This window comes from Salvelinus sp. IW2-2015, linkage group LG25, assembly GCF_002910315.2.
Source record: "Salvelinus sp. IW2-2015 linkage group LG25, ASM291031v2, whole genome shotgun sequence".
NCBI lineage: Eukaryota > Metazoa > Chordata > Actinopteri > Salmoniformes > Salmonidae > Salvelinus > Salvelinus sp. IW2-2015.
In genome coordinates this window covers 12,383,870-12,397,553 of record NC_036865.1, presented here as the reverse complement: position 1 = coordinate 12,397,553, position 13,684 = coordinate 12,383,870, and the positions used below count along the sequence as shown (strand labels likewise).

General features: G+C 40.9%; 1 protein-coding gene across 4 annotated transcripts in view; it reads right to left on the bottom strand.

Annotated features, from left to right (window-relative positions):
* The window catches only part of LOC111951660 (bifunctional heparan sulfate N-deacetylase/N-sulfotransferase 2), a 161,692-nt gene that overhangs the window by 35,771 nt on the left and 112,237 nt on the right, over positions 1 to 13,684 (bottom strand). The window contains exon 3 of one of the 4 annotated variants that reach the window (XM_023969876.2): positions 7,164 to 7,260. The exons of 1 other annotated variant lie outside the window; for it this stretch is intronic. The gene's annotated coding sequence lies outside the window, so the exon portion shown is untranslated. Of the gene's footprint in view, positions 1 to 3,246; positions 3,378 to 7,163; positions 7,261 to 13,684 lie in introns of those variants that run through there. 2 more of the 4 variants (XM_023969877.2, XM_070434923.1) reach the window with 2 other exon arrangements.

Sequence of the window (13,684 nt, the reverse complement as noted above, 5' to 3'; positions counted from 1 at the left end):
TCCGCCTCATGCACAAATTCATGCTGTTGTTCCTAAAAAAAGTGAACTATTCCTTGATATTAAAAGAGACACTAATAATAAATAAAAAAACACTGGCCTATCGATACAATTGGTTAATGGCTACTCATTCATTTCAGCTGCGGTGCTGGTTGTAGCACAAGTGGAAGTAGGGAGAAGCAAGCTTAATGGTTTGTAAAAGTATTGAATTAAAACAGTGTTAACAGTGCTTAACTTCTTTGGGACAGGGGGGCAGTATTGAGTAGCTTGGATAAAAAGGTGCCCAGAGTAAAGTATAATTAGTAGTAGTAATTTGGATTTAAAACACTCTGAACTTTCTAAAACTGTTTGAATGATGTCTGTAAGTATAACAGAACTCATATGGCAGGCAAAATCCTGAGAAAAAATCCAACCAGGAAGTGGYATATCTGAGGTTTGTAGTTTTTCAAGTCATTGCCTATCGAATATACAGTGTCTATGGGGTCATATTGCACTTCTTAAGGCTTCCACTAGATGTCAACAGTCTKTAGAACCTTGTTTGATGCTTCTACTGTGAAGGAGGGGGGAATGAGAGCTGAATGAGTCAGAGGTCTGCCAGAGTGGCATGAGCTGATCACGTGTGCTCACGTGAGAGTTAGCTGCGTTCCATCGCATTTCTACAAAGGAATTCTCCGGTTGAAACATTATTGAAGATGTATGTTAAAAACATCCTAAAGATTGATTCTATACTTCGTTTGACATGTTTCTACGAACTGTAATATGACTTTTCGTCTGAACTTTCGCCTGGACTTGCCCGCGCCTCGTGAGTTTGGATTGTGTACTAAAAGCGTGAACAAAAAAAAGGTATTTGGACATAAATGATGGACTTTATCGACCAAATAAAATATTTATTGTGGAACTGGGATTCCTGGGAGTGCATTCTGATGAAGATCATCAAAGGTAAGTTAATATTTATAATGTTATTTCTGACTTCTGTTGACTCCACAACATGGCGGATATCTGTATGGCTTGTTTTGTTGTCTGAGTGCCGTACTCAGATTATTGCATGGTGTGCATTTTCGGTAAAGCTTTTTTGAAATCTGACACAGCGGTTGCATTAAGGAGAAGTGGATCTAAAATTCCATGCATAACATTTGTATCTTTTAGCAATGTTTATTATGAGTATTTCTGTAAATTGATGTGGTTCTCTGCAAAATCAACGGATGTTTTTCATTTTATCTCTATTTCTGCTTTTTGTGACTCCTCTCTTTGGCTGGAAAAATGGCTATGTTTTTCTGTGACTAAGTACTGACCTAACATAATCGTTTGGTGTGCTTTCGTCGTAAAGCCTTTTTGAAATCGGACACTGTGGCTGGATTTGCAACACGTTTATCTTTAAAATGGTGCAAAATACTTGTATGTTTGAGGAATGTTAATTATGGGATTTCTGTTGTTTTGAATTTGGCGCCCTGCAATTTCACTGGCTGTTGTCGAGGTGGTACGCTAGCGTCCCAAATATCCCAGAGAAGTTAAAAAAACTTCAACATGAACACTCATAAAAACAGAAGCTAGTTACTGTATTCTTTGACAGTCTCTCTCTGGTCATGGTTTTAAAGTCATGAAATTTCACGTAGGTTAGTATCAAACTATTATTTATTCAAATGACAAGCGCAGCAATATGCACCAGGCAGTAGGCTACGCACTAATGTTCGTTCCATAATGCAATTAGCAGGAAAAGAGTTGTCAAAAGATCAATGCACATGAGAGCAGTTTCATGTGACAGATGAAAATATCCATTAGAAATATAGGAAGAGTTGGAGATCTAATATGCAACAACTAACAWGGKTTGATAATATGACTAGGATTGTGCCTTTGGCTACTGGACAATGAAAGAAAGTTGATATAAAATAATAGCCTCCACAGATATGGTCTGATTTTGGCTAGGCTACTTTGAAGCAAGGTAAGACATGTAAAACATTCAGGTTTCAAACAATGAAGTATATGTTTTCAAAATGCATACAGCTCATTGCAAAGTGGTGTGTGACGCGCTGATGAAGCCTACCTTCCGTTGCCTATGCATTTGCTGTTTGAGATGCTGTAAGYTACTCGTGTGATGAATAAGATGGGCCTACAAAACTAATATACTGTACACACGTGCCAATTTAATTCCACAAAATTACGCAAATTAACCTATAGGCCGATAAGTATGACCAGTCAAATGTATTTACATAGACTGGTATTTCCATCAATGAAGCCTAAAAAGCATTATTTAGCAATGGAATTTTATAATTTTTCACTCTGACGATTATTTTGATTTATCGGCTTTTCCATATATATATATTTTTTAATCTGCCAAAAGCTGACTATTCCCAGCTAATGGAAACCCTGGCGTGAACAAACACAAGCCTGACCGCTCTGACTGACTAGTGAGCCGTCAATCACATCGGGACCCTCCATTACTGTGAGAATACTCGCCCTGAGTGTTTTCTCTGACTTCCTGTTTGGTAGAGGTCAAGGGTTAATTATAGTGTTACAGAAACAGAGATGTCACATCTCACATTTCGCCCTTGAGATGGGACCTTGAGGGTCACTGGCGTGTAATGACTGACGCATTTATCATCATGTTTCTTCTCGCTGACAGAAGTGCTGACCATCTCTGGCTTTTGTAATGAGGTGATGGCATTGCTCACTCAAAGGCTTTTCATCACATACATGAATGAAAGCACAGACTAATGTACTTCACACAAGCACCACCAATACGGAGGTTTATTATAGGTGCATGGAAGGCCGACCGTACAGTCCTTTCTTTATAAGAAAAACAGCACATTTATCAAGATTCATTTTGAATCAAGAAATAAATAAGTATCAATAAAAGCAGAACCACTTCAGGTGACCTATTTCCACACAGCCATTACACTGCTAGGGCAGACAACACAAGCCACTCACTTAAGCATTACATCTCTTTGGGGAAGGCTGAGCAGAGCAGAGTTTTTAGTGCAGCTGCTCTTATGCGCCTTACCCTTTTCCACCAGTGCTGTTCACACAGTTAAGCAATGAAATTACAATATTATAGAGTCAGTCGACGCTTGAGAGATCCATGGAGAATGGAAGAACATAGGTGAAAATAGGAAATATGAAGTGTTTATTTTTAAGGGCTGGTAAGAGTCTACTTAGCCTAGGTCGTTAGACTTGACAAATAGAGCTAACAATAGGAAAACAACACTAACAGCCATTAACAATTCTATATAATCTTAAGCTCAATTTTTTCACCTGAATATACTGGGTATTTTCGTCTCCCTTGGCTACAGACACAGCGAGCCCAGGCAGGCAGGCAGGCAGGCAGAGGCAACGCGATCAGGTAGGCAGGGGATTAATAAAGAGATCCAGCCGTTGCGTGTTCTCTGGCTCTGGGTAGATAAAAGCAATTTGGGAGTTGGAGCACATCAAAGACAAAGGGACTGTTGTTTTTTTACCATGACAGAGGGCTATTTATCTTCCCCACAGTGGCCAGCATGCTAATCTCAGGCTGCTGCCGACCTTGCTACAAAACATCTGGACTCTCTCCACACAGGTACACACACAGATACTCTTGACACACAGAACCACACAGGCACACAGAACCACACAGGCACACACAAAGCTCTTCCCAGCATAGAAGGAGAGGGAAGCAAGAGGACAGCAGTCAGTCAGCCTAAAGTAGAGAAATAGACATCAAATCAAATGAGTGGTACCTCTTTGAATGCTACAACTGCTACAATCTCCATAATTCTATAAGCTCTTAATGTACTTTCCCTCTCAACAGCAGGGCACTTTGACATCCACATCGCTGCACTAAAATAACCAAGACAAAAAAACAATGGGGAAAGTGACTCACAAACTGCACGTGTGTGTATTCCATTATATTCATCCTTGAGCGCAGAGGGCATTCTAATGTATATCTGCTATGCCATGAAACTTGAGCTTTGACACACAGAGAAAAACACTGCAAATAGATTTACCAGAACATTAACAGTACAAACACAGTCCACTGTGCAGATGAAAAGAAAATTTGTTAGGGCCAGTAAATTCAATGTTTCCCATAAATGAGTCCTCTGAAATTTCATCAAAGTGTAATTCAACAATAACAGGCCTACGCAGGGATATGGATACTGGCAGCTAGCAACTATACTGTAACCATGAATACTAATAGCTACATTTAGTACAGATACACTGTGTAAGAAAAAAATATGCAAATTTCTGCCTTTTGTTAGGATGCCTTACGGAACATTGACCCCTTCATAGACTTTGACCCAGATACACAGCGACCAGATACACAGGGGGGGGAACAGAGGTAGCGTGACACACACAATCTCCTGTACAACAGTCAAACACACTGGGCCTCTTTACACTACTGTGACGTCGCAAACTAGGTCCAGGACTCAGATCTCTCTTTAACACTAAAGCAGTCATTTTGACTGCTCCTGAATTAAACAATTGTATTACTCTGCCATTTAAGTCATGCCCCCCTCAGTCCTTGACTTTTCCTAAATAAGTCTATATAACACACTGCCGTTGTTAGAATCTTTTACAAGCAGTTTAAAAGAGGGCATGTCATTTTTGGGGGGGTTTCCCCAGTTGCCCTTACTTCTCCCAACAGTTGAAGTGCAGTGCCCAGCTGATAATCACCCTGATAGTTGCCATGAAACTGAACCTAAACTATACAGAAACTAAATTTCACACATAACAGATGAAATAAATGAAGTATAGTATAATGAGGGAGAAAAGGGGGAGTTGATGAGCGAGGGGAAGCGAACGATGCATAATAATGTAATCACCAACTGTGAATGAAGAACAGGGCGGACCATTCTATTGTATTGATCCATTCTAAATCTCAAAATGGTATGCATCCTATATCAGTCCAGTGAATCCCAGCAGTCTTATCAGTCTACTCTGGCCAACTTGGAGTGGGCTACACAGTGAGAGTGTGGGTAATTGTACATGCTGAACGCCTTTCCATATCTGGGAAAAGATCCACATCGGGTGGCAATTGAGCAAGTGTCAGAGAATGTGGTGACCAGGGCTTGTAGAACTTACGTTGGCAAGGGGAGAAATGTCACCATGGACAATTTCTTCACTTCACTGGCGAACAAGTTGCTTACCAAGAAGACAAGCCTTGTTGGCACCATGAACAAAGTGAGAAGGGAGCACCATCCCTCCGCGCAAAATAAGGCACATGCACAGCTGCTGCACGGTGCTGAAGAATGACAAGACAACACTCACAAGGCAAGAAAGAACGTTTCTGTCACCAGTACAATGAGCACACCTACGGGGACATAAAGAGAAAACCGGAGACTATTATGCACTACAACCAAACAAAGGTATGTCAAAGTGAGTCAAGCAAGTGAAAGTGACAAAGATTTGTGTCGACAAGGGATAACAGCTAAATTAAATCCACCTGATTCCAAGACGCACACAATGTAAGCATGAGCTGACAATAATTGACTATTTTTGACTGCTCTCATAAGGACACATTCATTATCATGCCAATTTTGCTTTTGTGTTGATTTTCACTATTTATCAAGCACACTTTGCACTTATGAGGTTTAGGCTACTGATGTTTTCATCATTTGACCGTGCGTCTTGGTGGTTGGGGTGTTTTCTATTTTCTTTTTTTACTTAAGCTGTGACCGTGTTCCAACACATATGCTTTCTGTTTCAGAGTTGCAACAAAGGCAACGTATTACACTGAACAAAAAAATAAACTCAACATGTAAAGTGTTGGTCCCATGTTTCAAATAAAAGATCAGAGAAATGTTTCATATGCACAAAAAGCATTTCTCTCAAATGCTGTGCAGAAATTAGTTTACATCCCTGTTAGTGAGGATTTCTCCTTTCCCATTATATTCCATCCACCTGACAGGTGTGGCATATCAAGAAGCATATCAAGAACAGCATAATCATTACACAGGTGCATCTTGTGCTAGGGACAATAAAAGGCCACTAAAATGTGCAGTTTTGTAACACAACACAACAGATGTCTCAAGTTTTGAGGGAGTGTGCAATTGGCATGCTGACTGCAGGAGTCCACCAGAGCTGCTGCCAGATAATTAAATGTTAATTTCTCTACCATAAGCCGCCTCCAATGTCGTTTTATAGAATTTGACAGTACGTCCAACAGGCCTCACAACGACAAGCGGTTTGCTGATGTCAACGTTCAGAGTGTCCCCATGGTGGCGGTGGGGTTATGGTATGGGCAGGCATAAGCTACGAACAACGAAACACAATTGCATTTTATCGATGGCAATTTGAATGCACAGAGATACCGTGACGAGATCCTGAGACCTATTGTCATGTTATTCATCCGCCGCCATCACCTCATGCTTCAGCATGACAATGCATGGCCCCATGTTGCAAGGATCTGTACACTATTTTTGGAAGCTCAAAATGTACCAGTTCTTCCATGGCCTGTATACTCACCAGACATGTCACCCATTGAGTATGTTAAGGATTCTCTCGATCTATGTGTACGACAGCGTGTTCCAGCCATTGCAGAGAAGYGGGACAACATTTCCCAGGCCTAATCAACTCTATGCGAAGGAGATATGTTGCGCTGCATATGTGCAAATGGTGGTCACACCAGATACTGACTGGTCTTCTGATCCACACCTCTACCTTTTTTTAAGGAATGTGTGACCAACAGATGCTTATCTGTATTCCCAGTCATTTGATATCCATAGATTAGGGCCGAATGAAATTATTCCATTGACTGATTTCCTTATATGAACTGTAACTCAGTAAAATCTTTGACATTTTTACATTTTTACGTTGCGTTTATATTTTTGTTCATTATAATTACACTGTTAGAATGTTGCAGTCAGAATGACACCTCACTAGCTTGAAGGGGGGTCTCTCGAGGCCCAGCGGTTCTAATAAGAGAGGTCTACCACACTACACTTCCGGAGGCTTTTAAAATATCCACACATTTGTCAACCATTGCATTAATCAAGTGTGCAACACTATGTGCAATATGGTTTAGATGAGAAGCTCCTGTATAGTTTGAATTGCCATTTTGTGTGTCTATATACTATGATATTTACGGTATGTTTAATAAATGCACTCACACATGAATCAGGAATGTGACTTTGGCCACACCATACCCATGGTTAGTGTACACAGAAAAGTTGCAAATCTGATGTAAATCCACCTACAGTCTCTGACCTCTTGTTGCCGTGGAGACTTCCTCTGGTGCTGTCCTTGTGTCTGTCCCTCAGGCGTGTTGCGTCTGTCTGTCCGTCAGTCTCAGGCCTGTAGAAGGGACAAATTGAGGGTCAAGGCTAGAGGTCGACCGATTAATCGGAATGGCCGATTAATTAGGGCCGATTTCAAGTTTTCATAACAATCGGAAATCGTTATTTTTGGGCGCCGATTTTTTAAATATCCAGTCCTGCTAGGTAAGGCGACACCATCATGGTAACTATTAGCTTTAGCTAGGCATGTGTCTGGTCAATGGAAGGCTGCCTCCGCCTCTCAACAGCAACAGCAACAGCCTTCAACGCAAACAAACACATGAAAACACCCACATGGAAATGTATGAAAGGAGGAGGTAGGCAAAGCATTGGGTTAGCATTTGTTTACCTCCACCACCCCTCCTAAACCAGGAACATCATGATAGACCAAATCAAAGGACTTTGTGTACCAGAACAGTGTTTCTCCTTCAGCTAGCACTGCTCTTACACAACACATTCAACTACTCAAATAATCACCAAGCCATTGATTCAATTAATCCCCCATTTATAATATTTTACAGAGGGGTGTGTGTGCAAACTAGTTTGAGTTCCTTCAAACGGAATATTTCCCACATAATCATGTGAAACCCAGCGTGCATTCTGTCTAGGGGGATTCATCACAGCTCTACCATGACACTCTCCCTTTTGTGTATGTGTATATGAGCAACACAGTAGAGGGTGGCTCCTTTGTTCTCCACCACCCAGAACCCCATTTTAATGTTTCATAGTGCTCAGAGAGACCGCAGCCATCTCCTCTGTGGGAGGGGGGACCGGGGGGAACAACGCAAGAGGACCGACAACACACTTACTTGTTCATCTAAAACCAGTGACATAAAAACATATGTACACAAGTGGGAACCCAAACAAATCTCACCCAACACCGTAGTTAACCAGAATTCATAGACAAGTCACATCTGAGTATGTGTTGTGTATCAGAGTCCCCTAGTAGGACCTCTGCTCCCAGATCCAGTGGCTATCCTAATATTGATAGTGTAGCTCAAACAAACCCTAGCTATCAGAAATGGCTGCTCACCAGAATCAACACAGAAGACCGTGGCTAGAGCTATGGCCCATTCTCTAACACAGAGCATCAGACTAACCTGTGGTGTTAGAGAGCCAGTAGGAGGCACTCTTTCCTCTGGTCAAAAAATAATTCATATATCCCAATGTCCCAGGGCAGTGATTGGGGACACTGTGTGTCAATGTGTTTTCAACAAGACAATGACCCAACACACCTCCAGGCTGTGTAAAGGCTATGTGATCAAGAAGGAGAGTGATGGAGTGCTGCATCAGATGACCTGGCCTCCACAATCACCCCGAGATGAGATGGTTTGGGATGAGTTGGAATATAGAGTGAAGGAATATCAGCCAACAAGTGCTCAGCATATGTGGGAACTCCTTCAAGACTGTTGGAAAAGCATTCCAAGAGAAGCTGGTTGAGAGAATGCCAAGAGTGTGCAAATCTGTCATCAATCTCAAATATAAAATATATTTTGATTTGTTTAACACTTTTTTGGTTACTACATGATTTCATTATATATATATATATATATATATATATATATAATAGTGATGCACCGATATTACATTTTTGAAGGCCAGCATCTTGAAGGCCAGCATCCCGGAGTCGCCTCTTGTTGACGTTGAGACTGGTGTTTTTTGCGGGTACTATTTAATGAAGCTGCCAGCTGAGGACTTGTGAGGCGTCTGTTTCTCAAACTAGACACTATAATGTACTTGTCCTTTTGCTCAGTTGTGCACCGGGGCCTCCCACTCCTCTTTCTATTCTGGTTGGAGCCAGTTTGCGCTGTTCTGTGAAGGTCACAGAGTTGTACGAGAWCTTCAGTTTCTTGGCAATTTCTCACATGGATAGCCTTMATTTCTCAGAACAAGAATAGACTGGCAAGTTTCAGAAGAAAAGCTTTGTTTCTGGCCATTTTGAGCCTGTAATTGAACCCACAAACGCTGATGCTCCAGATACTCAACTAGTCTAAAGAAGGCCAGTTTTATTGCTTCTTTAAATCAGAACAACTGTTTTCAGCTGTGCTAACATATTTGCAAAAGGGTTTTCTAATGATCAATTWGCCTTTTAAAATGATAAACTTGGATGAGCTAACACAACGTGCCATTGGAACACAGGAGTGATGGTTGCTGATAATGGGCCTCTGTACGCCTATGTAGATATTTAATTAAAACAAAATCAATCGTTTCCAGCTACAATAGTCATTTACAACATTAACAATGTCTACACTGTATTTCTGATCAATATGATGTTATTTTAATGGACAAATAAATTATTTTCTTTTAAAAACAAGGACATTTCTAAGTGACCCCAAACTTTTSAACGGTAGTGTATATATATATATTTTTACTATCACCTAAAAGAACATCTGAAGAAAACCAGACTTGTGCACATACTCCTCCAGGCCTAGGACCCTCACACTACCTGGTTTCAGAGCCTGCACCTCCACTTCCTACCTCCCTCTTTCTTCCTCATGACACACACTCTCTTCTTCCCTTCACATCACTCAATATTCCCTCCCTTTGTTTCTCCCTCAACCCCTCTCATGACCCCCCTTCCCTCTCCACCATTCCCCAGGGCAAGGTAGGGGGAGTCTATTATCAATCTATTCAGCCATAAGGCCACTAACTGATTGGCTAATGGGAGGTCCCTCTCCCTCTATCAGTGTGCTACTGCTTCACAGTCTGATCTCAGCAGCCCTTAGAGGACCATTCTGGGCACTTAATGGCACTGGATCAATCACCTGTCACAGCTAGTCATGCACATATTCAGTACGCTCTACAGCATGGCATAGTAAGTACACTGTAACTGTAAAGGTCATCCCTCACACAGATACATATACTTTTGCATGCACACACACACATAAAAAGACAGACACACTTAACATAATGTACACAATTCCAAACAGACACAATCTCGCTCTCACACACACAGCCAGCCAGCCCATCCATGCAGACAGACAGCAGGGTGCCTCACAAAGCCAGACTAAGAGCATGGGAAGTGTGTTTCCATCGACTTGCCAGGAGCGTGCCCACCCACGCATGTATATCGATGGGGCAATGGAAGAAATATCATTTTAAGCTGTCGCTGTGTCACTGGTGAAGGAAGTGGGAGTGAAGGAAGGTGAGGGACAAGGAGAAACGCACACAGAAACGTATCAATTGTCCCCTACATGCGCACACACAGGGCTCGAAATGAAGGTCGTCCTTTAAAAAATGTGTCTGGGACAGTTCAAAACAGACGTTGGCACAGCTGCGGGATGATAGGCCAGAAAAATATCAAACGCATAGAACAGTGGTTCCATACTAAAATGTTTAAACACAAAGACGAGGCTGATGAAACAGATCACAACATTTAGCTTAAAAGTTGATCAACTATGAATACTGCACATTATAAGCGCTGCAATGTGTTCACTCGTCTCGGCCATATGCGTGGATGTTCCAAAATGATATTACCCGAGAACACCATTCTCAGAAGGCACACCTGATACGAGCGGTTTTATAATGCGACAGCGATGGATATACAGCCTAATGGTAGAAACTTAGAAAGAAGGAATATCTGAAGATGCAACAATAGGATTGTGCTTTACTGCCTTTGGACAGTAGAAGAAATGCTGGTTTCAATGGCAAACCAAGAAATCGTAGCTTTTTTTCTATGGTCGGATTTTGGCTAGAGGCTATTAAAAGCAAGGTAAAATAGSCTATGCAAAACGTCCAGGTTTCAAACAATGATATGGTTGGCTAGGCATTGCATATGTAATTATTTAGGTTATGGAAATGTATAATATTACAATATATCCTTCCAATGTTGGGTAAATAAGCCTATTAGCATACACATTTGACTCTCTCCTAGCTTGTCTGCGGGGCCGGAGCGGATGTTTCGTGCCCGGTAGTTGCTGTGGCATTTGCATTGTTTGTAGACTATGGCTAGGTACTATAGTATTCTAGTGAATATGGTTGTATCTCCCTGACCTGAAACAAATGTACACACTAAAATGTGCCAAGTACTTCAGCCTCGCGCTGCAACACTGCCTGGCGTGCGCACGTGAAGAGCGGAGTGACAGATTCATTTTTAGAAGCACTGCGCTCAGGTATAGAATTTAGTTTAATTTACTTGAAACGGAAGTCTACTGAAGTGAGACTTTATCCTTGTGTYCCTTGGCTATTTTCATTGTTTGGTTCACAAGCTAGGTTGTTTTTCGATGTTTGAGTTTCAACTGCTAGGAAAGAGAATCAACGCGGATACTAGTCAGTATCACAGGCACAAACATGATTGGAGTGGCATTACCACGGTAACCTCCCGCCTTAGAGGGCATATTAACAGTTTTGTCTCATCTGTGATATGTTGGTTAACCCTCCCGTTGTGTTCGTTTCATGTTCATTAATTATGTGTTCCCAGTCCAAAATGACCACCCCATTATAGCTGATTATAAAATCATATATTATCACCTAATGCCTTTAGATCTTTTTATCAACTTAAGTTACTGTGAACATTACAAGTTTTGAACTTCTATTTGCTATTTATGGCCTGTGGGCCTCATTGACCTGAGCTCAAACAACTAGTTTTTGAGTTWAAAAAAGCCCGCCATAATTTTATTAGTAAAGAAAGGACATAGGCCCAAAACTACACATGCAAACTTTACAAAATTAATGTCTGAACACATTAAAGAACAACAGTAACAATAACAGTATTACTAACAAAAACATAAAAATGTTCACAATCTGTCAATCAATGGTGGTTACATTTTGTGTGTTCTCATGCACGTGGTTGTTGCGTGTGCCTTGCAAATATATGCACTGCATCTATGGCACATAATTCTCGTTTTGACATCTCTTGGTGCTTACAGGTTGCACCTTTTCCCTTTGTCTCTTATGTCTCTGGCAACCGTAGATCTTGCATCTGGCCCTTGTATATCTCTCACCAATCCAGCAGAGGATGGTGTTGGAGGAAGGTGTTGGCGCCTTTGAATGAGGGGTRCCACCATGGCTTTCCCCAACTCTTCTAGGAATAGTCTCCTCTTGAAGAATTTCCCTTGCTTCCAGCCTGGATTCACCTCCATCCACACCACAAGCTCATTGTAGGCCGACACATCTAGGATGTTGAAGAACACCACCATGGGCCAACGTGCCGTCATCCTCTTACAAGAGAATGTGACAGGAACCTGCAGAAGTGCAATAATCAATATCACTTGTATGTAGTCATTATTTTATGTCTTGCAAAGTAACGTGAAAAATTGCATCAAAGTGTTGTTTTAACTTATCACATCTAAAACATATTTACATATTTTTCACAAATTCAATGAGCATTTCACCAAACAACAGGTCTTATTTTTATGGTGCAGATAAAACAATCTGGTAATAGAAAAAAAAGTACACAAGACTTGAAAGATAAAAAATAACATACCWTATCAAGGTTGTCAACTCCCCTTCTGTTATAATGTAGGACAGCGTTGGGCTTCCTGTCCTCCCTGGTACTCACAGCAACATCCCTGTGCAGAGTTGTCATCAGGAGCACTTACTTGTTTTTCTTCGGGCAGTAGCACACAAGAGTGTGTGTGTGTGTGTGTGTGCGCATGCTCAAACACACATGCATGTGGGGGTCTGGGAGAGGAAGTGTGTCCATCTGATGAATGGGCATGTGCCTGAACTCAATTTTATACACTAATTGTAGTCTCACCCATTCATTTCTAATGACCAGTCATTTTTGACCGGGAACACCACAGGTGTACAAAAGTTAAATAAAAACACCCAAAATGTAATGAAAATCATCAAAATGTATTTTGTGAGTTCAGATGCCCTGTGTGGACAAAGTCATGGAACCTTATGACAATCAAATTAAATGAACTACATTTTTCGGAGAAAACCTATCGGTTCAATTCGACCAGAACACAACAGGAGGATTAAAAGACTCAGGTCACAAAAAATTGAATTAAACAATATACCACATTACTTCTTACTAGTAATACATTTATTGCTTTAGAAACATTACAAAAGCATGATCATCCATTTTTTTGTGTTTTATTGTTGTAATTTTTGCAAGAGAAAATATTTTGGCTGGTAAAAAATCTGAGCGGCTGTTAGAATTTTTAATCTACCTGACACAGTGGCTGTGTACCAAAAAGTACATTTTAGGCCCTGGCCGTTAGCAAGTGGTGGTACTGAAAAAGGTCAATGCTACCATTATTCAGTGATTGAAGAGGGAGGGTGAAGCAGAGAAAGTGAAGGCTGGGGAACACACACACACTTTCTTTATTGTATATTGTTGTGTTATGTTGTTTAAATGGGGCAGCTGGTGGTGGATTGAAATGTCTAACTTAAGTTTATTCAGTAACCAGTTCACAATAACATTGTTCTCTCTTAGATATATATTGTATATATGTGGTTAGCATGTTCAATTAATAMATAAAAATGATTAAGAAATG